Raw genomic sequence first — 10,931 nt, 5'->3', positions numbered from 1 at the left:
ACAAACACACGTGACTTGATTTTCAGAGTATGTGTTTCTTATTTGTCTGAATGACGTCAGTAGAGAAAATGTGAGTAAATAATGCTTAGTGATTCGCTTTGGTTTGATTGCTGAACAATCAGGCAATGACATAATAAAGAATTTCTTCCTCTTTGTACCTCTTACTCCTTCCAACTGAAGAAGCCAGCCATGGCATCACACTGAGCACTCGCTGCAGCTGCTCACTCCGTGCCCATTGCCCTGTGGCTGCAGCCCTGGCCATGGCTGAGAGTGGGCAGCTGGGGGTTGGCAGAGCCCCGCATCCCCCGAGGATGGGGACGGCAGCACCACCAGCTGCTCGCTACTCCCACGCCGAAGCAGTGTGTTGATTCACTTTGTAATTGATTTGGGCAACTTGAAGCAATTGGTTTCCAAGATACCACATCCTTCAGATATTTAAAAAATGTTAACTCTGGCAGTATATTATATTTAAATGTCGATGTATAATGTGTGTGTATATATATGCACACTCATAGGTCTCTGTGTGAATTGGAAATGTGTACATGAGAAGGGAAGCATGTGCATCTGTTGCATCTCACCCAAGGAGGCTGCTGGGTGGAGCCCAGCATCCAAGGAGGTTCAGTGGGTGGCACCTCTCTGAGTCACTGTGCTGTCAGCATTGCAGCACGGCCTTCGAGTTGCTGTTTTATCTCCTGGGCTGACTTTGTTGTGCATAGCTCAAGTTAACATCCTGACCACATGCAATTATTCAAGAGCAATTTCAGATTTTTCATAAAAATAAAGGGGCAGTGACCAACTCCCCCTTGGCAAAGTTCTTTGCCATTTCTGTGGGAAGCATTGCTGTTCTCATCGTCACTTCCTCGCCTGGCACCTCTTCAAAGCTGGGGGCCACTGTCTGGCCACTATAGCTCTCCTGGTGCTGGTTACTGCCTTTCAGTGGTGCTGGGATGGCCTCCCACCTCAACTGGTGTGCCAGAGTGATTTAGATGTGGTTGTGGGGGTGCAGTCACTCCTCAGGCTGGCTCTGCCGCTGGAGGAGCTAGGACAAAGTTCTGAGGAAGGGAGATCTTTGGTGCTCCCCACTTGGAGATTCTCATACAGGAGCTGCCCTTTTTGAAATCTGGAGGTCTGGCATGAGCAAATCTCAGGCAATGCAGAATTGCCCTATTCTGAGGCAAAGACGAGGTGTACGATGTATGGAGAATGGAGATAAAACAAAGGGTGGTGGCCATCACGACTTAGGTTTGAATTTAAAGCCTGGTTCCAAGATCACCCAAATTCTCATTGTAGCTGGGGTGTAAGTAGGGCACAGAAACTTCAAACAGTCAGAACCAACACAGATGGGAACTGCAAGTAACAAACCCAGATTTAACTGATGGACAAAATGTCACTGTACAAAAATGAGAAAGAGGATAATTATGTAAGATATGCAAAGGCAGCATCAGGAAGGGTTTGAGTACACAAACAGATGTGAAAGAAAGAGCAAGAGAAGAGAAGGCAGCTTGTTGACAGCAAAGTCAGAGCACTGTCCATTTCTAAATTACGAGTTCTTGAACCAATCTACCTCATGCTTAGAAGTAAATCGAGTTATACTTCCTCTATCCAAGATCTGTTCTGATAACTTCAATTCACTTTTTTTTTTTTTTTTGTGGCTTCTTCAACAGGTTACTCATTGAAATATAATTAGAGCTTGTAAATACGTATTTTTAATTTGGAGTAAAAGGAAGAAATACGAAGAAATACAGCTTGGGGGGGGGGGAGGGTGGGGGGGGTGGGGAGGTCTTGCCGGAGGTGCAAAGCACTGCACCAGAAGCAAAGCTGACCAACACCCTCACTGGGGCAGGCCGTCCTCAGATGCTGTGTCAGAGAGCTTTCTGGATACAGTGCCCAAGGGTTCCAATAACCCACGTGTCAGACTGGAGTCTAGAAGTCACCAAAGAGTTGAATCTGTCAGGAAATCTTGAGGATCACACAAAAAGGTTTCAGCAGCTCAGTGAAATCAATGCCAGCTGAAAGATGGACGGTCTGGAGGCAAAACAGCTGACTCGGTAGCACACACTGTACTTAATTTTCAGCAGGCTAGAAAAGAAATTAAAACAAAAATTGAGAAGCATTGCACTCCTATGGAGTGAAGAAGAAAAGCAGGAGATGTTTTTACATACGGAGTGGGATGAAGATAAAAGCGTAGAAGAGCTTGGGACTGCATTAGGGCCAATCAGTGTGCTTGTTATTTGGGGGGTTAAGGCAGTCAGTAAAAGCTCAAAATATGACTTCCTGCTCAAAAACAAAACAGAAGAACCCACACTCACCCACACACAGAACAAGAAGCTGAAATGTTCTCCAAATTAACCCTTCCCAGTGTGAGAAGGTTTGATGATGAAATGAGCTCTCAAACTCATCTGCTTTGGTGGTGAACTTGGCGGCCTGTTCAGGCAGGGCCAGGCCCAGCATTCCTGCGTTGCTGTTAGGTGGAGGTTTCCAAGGCGCAGAGAAGCCGATGCCGTGGAGAAGCTCTTGTTTCTCACAAATGTTTAAAGGACTTTGAAGTGAAATGCATTAGCAGCTGTTTCAGCAGGTGCTTCTCAAACTGAACCACCAATCCCTGCAAGTTAATCGCCCTCTTCTGCAGCAGGATTTGGTAAAGTGCTGGTTCAGCAGACAGAGTGCGTTGTAAGTGACCTCTCCTTTTTCCAGCTCCATAGGGTAGAATGTAACATAGATATCCCTTTTACAGTAGCATAAAAAAAGCATTCCCGGAGCCTCAGAGCAACTTGCAGAAAGCCAGAAGTGCTGGCTTAGTGTGCAACGAGCAAGCGAACAAACAAGGAGAGACAGTTCTCATGTCTGTCACTGGGTTACGCAGGGCTGCCAGGAAGCTGGGAGGAGATGCTGAGCACTCGGTGTGATGGCTCATGAAGGAAAATCTTTTACGTAAAAAACTTTATGGTAAAATATTCTTCTCTACAGAAAAAGAATACAATGTTTGCCCCATCGAAATCCTATCTAATTTTGTAATGGATCTGTAGGTGTCTTGTGCCAGTTCTATGTTTAGATAAGCATACTCCTTGCTTGAAAAATGCCATCTCTCTTTGTTAAATGGAGACACAGGTTTATCTGTAGCAGTTAAAACACATAGAATAATCTCTTAGGGAAAATATCTACCTTCCAGGCAAAGTAGGCAATATTAATAGATGGATGTAAAATGTGTGTAAAACCATAAAATACTTTATAACTGTCTTATAAAAATGCACTAAGCAATGAGGATTTTGTCATAACAGAGGAAATATGTTACTTGCATTGCTGCAAGTTTAATAGTTACTCTTAATCACCCTTTGTTTGATAATTCAGATTTTAAAAGGTGCTTTGATCTAAATTTTTAAGAGAGCTCAGAGTTCATTGCTTTAAAAAGGAATCATTGGGAGGCACTTCTGGTGCTCCACAGATACCAATTTAGCATGAAATCTCAAGTTCCAGAACCACTGTCCCGGCCGCATCCTGCCTACAGCCCTTCCTGCTGAGCTCAGCAACTTCAGCTTTCACTTAATGGGGCGGATTTCTTTCTTTGAGGTGATTTGAACTTCAGCCTTTTGTCATCTGCCTCGCTGCAGATGTGCACATTTGTGTGCACTTACACTTACTTCACATTTTTTAATTGATACTTCAAACCGAATATTTAGAGCATTTTAATTCTGACTATCTCTTTCAAATGTTCCTGTAATTACAAGGTACATCGTTCATTCTAGATTTAAATATACTCCCTTCCCACACAAACCCAGCATTCTTTCCTTTATTTTTTCCTTATATTACAGTTAACATATTTTAAAAGTAGATATTACTTTTTTTTTTATATTGAGAGATCAGATCCTTCTCTTTTAAAAAGTCCAGCTCTGGTGCTTTTTGTCTTCCTTCCAAAATTGGCACTAAATAGTGTTGGTTGCAAGAAAAATATCAGCAGCTGTTCTTCTATTACATAAATGTTGATGCTCAGAACTACAAGTTTAAAAACCTGGCATTTAATGAAAGTAGGATTTTGTTTACCCAGCCCTAAGATACACTGATGTTTCTGTAGAGCACTAAGCATCCATCCACATACACCCATCTGGCTCGGAAGGGGAAAAGCTGCAAAGCCAGCCGTTCCCTGGCTGCAGCATGGGGACGCAGACTGAAGGTTTTACTCTTACAAGAAAGTGGTAAAATCACATCTTGCCTGCACTGTAGAGTAGGAGCAATCCTGTTTGTGAAGTTACTGAAGTTTCACTGAATAGTACTGCCAGATCCTTGTATAGAATTTAATTTTGATGCAGCCTTTGCCTCCTTCCTACCCCTTTAATATGGTCTGTGTAATAGCAGTGTTTTAGTAGCAAGACTCCATATCTAGCTCCTTTTGAGTCTTGTCATATCAGCTATTGGGCTCAATTCTAATTTGCTTATTCTTATTGAAGCACCACTGACTGCTTGAATGCTGTAAACCTAAAGCAGGCCAGAACTGGCCTTTTGTAGCCGCCTTAGGGTGCCTCCTATTAACATTATTCCTCCTGCTAACAGAAAGTTATTTGTTGTTTACTCCGTAGTGACCTGCTGATGTTCTGCTTTGCTGGGTAATAGCCATCCTTTAAAAGTCTGACCTCATTCTATTAGATGCTTCCTTTGTTAAGTGCTCTCATTTCTCACTGAAGCCAATACACAACTTTCACTGAAAAAAATCCTCTCCCATTAAAGCCAATGAGAATCTGCCTCTCAGATGGTTTGGACTGTATTTTTTCCTTATCATTAAGAAGTCTGTTCATCTGTCATTTTTTACTGCTTTCATCTGTTCTGCCATGGCTACTGATCAATGCCTGTGACAGCTTGTCATTAGAAGGAGAAGCAGCTCTTCCAGTGTCAAAGTCAACTTGTTAAAAATTCTTCATAATTTCTTGTCCTCACAGATTTATGGCACATGAGAAAAAATTACTAAGAACTGGAAATAGTATCAAGTAATGTCCTTTTTTAACTGAGCATTCAGCTGCCCTGTGACCACTGTTCTTCATTAAAGAGGTAGAAGAAACAAGATAACAAAATGAACAGTGAAGCATTCTGTGGCATTTCCCTGTATGAAAGATGCTGCTCAAAAATAAATTACAGCTGTAATTTCTGCTTCAGATTTGTCTTGGAAAAGCTCAGTGTGAGTGGGGTAAATAGCTCTGACTTTGCCAGTAGTGTTGTGTTAGCAGATAGCACTGACAGGACTGAACAGTTAGCTCGTGCAGAGCTAAAGCACAAGGACAAGTAAAGAGCAGTTAGGAGTTATGGCACGTAGAAGTTCTGGATTTAACACAAGAGTACAATGCCAATTTAGAGTAATGTGAGTTACAGACATGCTAAGGAGAAAAATATGCCTTACTCTGTTAAACAAACCGTATCTGACTAAAAAGGGGTCTCAGCCTGAGGCTAGGATAGAGTTTCAGGTAAGTTCTATTCACTTACCTGCTCATCTGCATATAATACTGTTATTTGTCAAATTGTTTCTATTCTTGTCTGTTTAGTATGTAAAAATGCAGTACAGCCATTATGCAGGGAAAGAAAAGGAAAGTAGTTGAGATGATTATTCTGTTATCAGTCATGACTAAGATGAAGAGAGATATACTAGCAAGACATTATTCCTAAAATAGATACCTTGCAAACAAGAATGTCAGTCAAATGAGGTTTAAATTAAATTCCTGATAGCAATTACTTAGAGAATGATCATGTTATTATGAATACATTCACCATTTTTTCTGGAAAAAGAATTTGGGCTTCAGACGCTTGTTCTGAAATACGTTTCAGAATGCCCTTGGCTTTCACCATATGTTTATATCCTGTCATCCCTCTGCAAAATGGATACTTGGCTTAACTGTGCCTTTAAGAAAGACTCTTTGTGCAGGATAATATGAAAATGAATCAAATTGAGAAATCGGCGCTTGAATGAAGTATTGAATGGCCACAAACAAATGACCTCACTGGGAGAAGTGATGAAGTGAAGAAATGTGATGTGTTTTCCAAATAAAGAACTGATGAGTCAAGTCGTGTCCCAACTGGGACAGAAGCAAAGTCAAGATTGCTTGAAAATAACCTTGATAACAGTGGAGAAAGAATAGCAATCAATCCAAGTTATACTGACCAACAGAAGCCAGGAGAACAGCAGTGGGCTGGGAAGGTGTGGTGATTTTCTCCAGGAGTGAATATTCTGAAAATACGACTGTTGCAGCAACTATCTGAAGACCTAAACTGGTATGAGTGAAGTGGTATTCAGCCACCTACTCTGTATTACCAGGAGCACAACAATTACTCATGCAGACAAGTCCTTTTGTTCCACAGCAAGGGGAAAACAAATATAAATTTAATATTTTAAATGGGTATATCTATGCCTCAAGACACAAACTGCTACCACGGAATGACTGCTGACAGGTACTCAGTCCCTGTTTAATTTTTCAGGTCGAGACATTTTTCTAAGCATGGTTCTTTAATTATAACCTTCCAAAATGGGAACATTTTTCTCACCTGAGATGATTATGATACTAGTTTGAAGCCTGTAGTTTGATATGTAGGTTCCTATCTAAAGTTAGGGACCAGCAACATCTTTGGCTCCAGATCATTTTAAAAGTAACACATTCTGCCATCACAAAACCTGGCGTGGATGATTGTAGATACAATCAATTCCTCATGTATTCATGGTATGTAATTAATGGTATGTCATGTAATGGTTTGTTCTGTGCTCAGAGGTAAAATTGGCTGTGAATTCAAGCTGGATTTCTCAGGTTTGGCTTCAGCTTCAAGAAGAAGCTGAAGAAAATAATTTCTGGTTAGAAGAAAAATAATTAAGCAAGTTTTGGAAAATACTGAAGTATGTCAGAGTAAGTTTTAAAAAACAGCATCACCTGCTTGTAGAGCATCTGTCCTCTCTTGGTGTGTTCAGACTGTTGTCGTAATTCATTTTAATATTTAAATATTTTTCTGGCCTGCATTTGCCTCAGCTAAGCTTAGGTGTTCATACAGTATACTTGCTCTAGTTTACTTCTGTAGTCCTTGGAAAGGGAACTGAGCAACCCAATAAATTCTTGTTGATGAGTATGGGTTTGATAAAGCTGGTCCTTTTGGTTTTTCCACAGTAAGTCTTTAAGTAGAGGTTAGAGTATTTCTGTGGTTTGCTGCTGTGCTTTTCCAAGCACAGACTCCAAAACCATACGCAAAATCTGAGTCCCAGTCTCTGCAGTGGTGCTCATGGAAGTAAAGTAAACTCCCTCTTCACCAGATTGTTGCTTGTCTATCCAATCCTTGTGGTAAGTCTGTAATTTGCTTTGAGTTGTTTGTCATTCCCCAGAGGACTTTGATAGCTAATGACTGCTCATTACTTCCCTTTCCTTTTGTAATTTGTGCACAGCTATTTTATATTTACTTCCAGATCACTAGTGAAAAAATGTACTAAGAAACTGGATTCTTCCTACCTTCCTACCTTCATTCATGACTGACTGAACAGCTCAGAAATCTTAGCCTGGGCAACAGAGAGGAACACAGCAGGATGGTAAAGGTGGGAGATGCACCACACATACAGTCATGAACACTGAGGAGAGTGGCTGATCCCTCTCCTTTGCAGTGTACGGCTGGGAAACGTCAGTAGGCTTAAACTGAGAATTTTTTAGATAAGATACAGATGTGGAACTGATGAGAAGTTATTGTTGCTAAAAATTTAGAGATACAAGGCAGCTTGGGTAAATTCATGGAAGAAATCTCGATCAAGAATAATTATGCATAATATACATCGAGGGCTCAAGAAACTGAAATGGTGGAGGCTGAAATGAAACTCTGGAGAATTACTGTTAGGTATTACTCACCCTTTATTTTACGTTTATATTTTCTGTCTGGCATCTGCTTTCTTGGCCATTGTTAGAAACAGGATGCTGGATCTTTAACATGGCTGTCTGCAGCTTTTGCTTCGACTGTATACAATTTCTGAGATGTGTCATTTGGCTGGGTTGAAGCACTCACCCAGGTTTGCAAAAATATATATATATATACTGTAGGATATTTGAATTCAAAATGCATTTTGAAATGAAAAACAACTCCAAAGTATGAAGTGAAAAAAAGAAATTTACGTAGACATAAAACGTCTAGCGGAAGTTTCACTCGCTGTGCCAATATAGCTTTTCCCCTTCTGTTGATGCAGTGTGACCAGCAGAAATACACTGTTTTCTGAGAACTTTCTTTAGCTCATTTTGGATAAAAGTGGCAAAATTTGCTACCAGATTTGTCTTGTGAGACTAGCTGGCTACTCCTATGCAATAGCCTGAGAAATGAGAGTGAAATAGCAAGAAGCAAGGCCTCAGGGTGGTGAACTACGAATGTCATCACTTAAATTGGTTTGCATTCTTATGCATAAACAGGCTTTTTAAAAACTTGCTACAAAAGTACGAAAGATGTAATTGTAAAAATATAATCATAAAGAGGAAGCAGGAATTCAGCAAGTGCCTCTTCACTTGTGCTTCTTACATTAAGCATCACCATAACTGAGTAGAAAAGTGGCTCTTGCTGTTTTTCCCGTAATTGACTTCTCTCTCCTCAGAAGGGTGGGCACACTACATAATGAACTGTTTAATAACATCAAGATGTTTATAATATATTTTATATCACTTCTTTGTAAGTACATATGTGAGCTTGGCTTTATTTGCATTTTTTAAATATCAGTAAAAATAGAATGGGTTATAGACTCACATTTATACTGCATATTCAGACAAACTCAGTATTGATTTAATATTTTCTGATTATACTCTTCCATAACTTTATCAAAACATATAGAAAGTTTGGCATTGTTATATTAGCTTATAGAAATATGAAAACCTTGCTGTAACATTTACCTTATCAGAACCAGATCAATTTATGCTGTGTGTAAAGGATCTCCACAGGTCAGTCAGCTACAACTGTGACACTGGACTGAGAATGAAACACTGCACTCCTTTACACCAGTGTGAGAGCACACCTCCAGAGAAACTGAGCTCTGTGTAAATCAGTTCCTACTCCAGCACAGGTCTGGAATGGACACATGCACACAACTAAACATTCTGTGTGTCTCAGGACAATTCTTTTTCCTTCTTGTAAGAGAACAAGTCATGTTAACAGAAGCATGCTTTGTACCCACGTAAATTCATCCACACAATAGGAAAGAGTTGTACAGCTCAAACAGTGCAAGTATTGTTGAATTGTATTGTACAAAAGATTAAAGGTGAAATAATTATGAATTTGAATAAACTTGCCCTATAAAATTAACTGTACCCACCCCAAAACCACCTTTGCAATCAAAGTAGAGTGCACATCCTGCCTTAAGCAGAACCTACAAAAAATGTATATACATATATATATATCTGCTCCCTTTCAGAAACTTTACCATTGCAGTGAGAACAGAACAAAAACTTCAGCCGTGCCTTCGGCAGTTTCCTTAAACTTTGCTTTTTATACAGTTTCCTTCCTGAGATCTTGCTGAGCTAGATACTCTTCACATATTCCTGTAGTCACACTACTTTTTCTGCTTTGCTTTCTAGGGTGGAGCTGTGCTGCACTTGCCATGGTTAGCATGGTTCAGATTCCAGTATCACTAACTGGCAGGAGGAGGGGAACAGATGAAACTGGCCTGATCATAATATTCTTACTTCTTCTTTGTTACAAAACTTGCTGGATGAAGGAACACAATGTTTGTAGGATCCTTCTGAAAAAATCTGCTCTAGGGACGAGGTTGACAAAGACTGACTTTAAAGTTGGGAGATAGTGCAGCACAGTGCAGGAGATACACCTCCCTGAGGGATGCACTGCTAGGAGTGATATACAGAGAATTTGATCTGCAGGCATTTTTCGTCTCATAAATAATCTCTTCTTCATATGTTCAAAAGTGTGACAGATACTTTCAGGAAAATTGAATAAGCAAACTAAACATGGATGATGCTGTGAGTTGGCCACAGTTATGAAATCTACAAAAAGGACAACTGAGCGACTGGAGTTCATATTATTAACACTGAACAAGCTGAATTTTTGCTACAGATCCTGTTTGTTATTATTAGAATTTCTATGTAGAAGAGTGTTCTCAGAAATTCGTCTTTTTAATTTGTCTAATTTTAAAGTAAATAAATTTTTAGAAACCAATTACTTTCAAACCTTCATCTACTAAATGACAGGAAAAAAGGTTATAATGTCCAGATGACCATATGATATCATGCTGAGGAACACAACAGAAAGAGCTTGCTGAACAAATTAAGGTTCTGAAATGTAAAAAATATTCAGCTGAAAACTGCACACCAAATGAGATCCAATGTCCTCACCTGAAAGTTGCACACCAAAGGAAATCTGATATTTGTGCAGTCGTGGACACGAGTGAGATGAGATGATCTAAAGAAAAACAACAACAACAACAACACTGGAACAGAAAAAATACATATACAACTTAAATAGTCATTTGAAACCTTTTTGGATCTTACCAATTTTTGAATTTCAGTGATACATTGTTGTCTTTTTAATTAGTATCTTTTGTTTCTTTAGTTGTGAAGAACTACTAAAAGAAATTTTGACTTTACTTTTTGTGAATCAGTCATTACTATATCTACACATATCATAATTCCCTTTGTATAGTCTTTGACAGTAAGTGAATAATAATCTCAATTGCTTTGATCATTGCTTTCTTCTGAACTTCTCAAACTAAGGACTTCTTGGGCGCATAGCAGTTGTTTGCAGCCTCTCATTCTATAAGATGCTAAAGAAATCCTTGGTGGCATTAAAAAAAGTCAGATGCGGAGAAATAACATCTATAGTACAACTTTCAGGCAACAGTTCTTGCTGAGCACTCAAGCATTTTAAAAGAGTCACTTCTCTCTTCCATTCATTTATGTTTAAATTAAGATTTGTCACAGCTCAAGTACAAGCATATCTAATCT

Source organism: Tympanuchus pallidicinctus, unplaced genomic scaffold (assembly GCF_026119805.1).
Source record: "Tympanuchus pallidicinctus isolate F22 unplaced genomic scaffold, pur_lepc_1.0 scaffold13, whole genome shotgun sequence".
NCBI classification, from domain to species: Eukaryota; Metazoa; Chordata; class Aves; order Galliformes; family Phasianidae; genus Tympanuchus; species Tympanuchus pallidicinctus.
Note: the sequence above shows the minus strand (reverse complement) of the source record.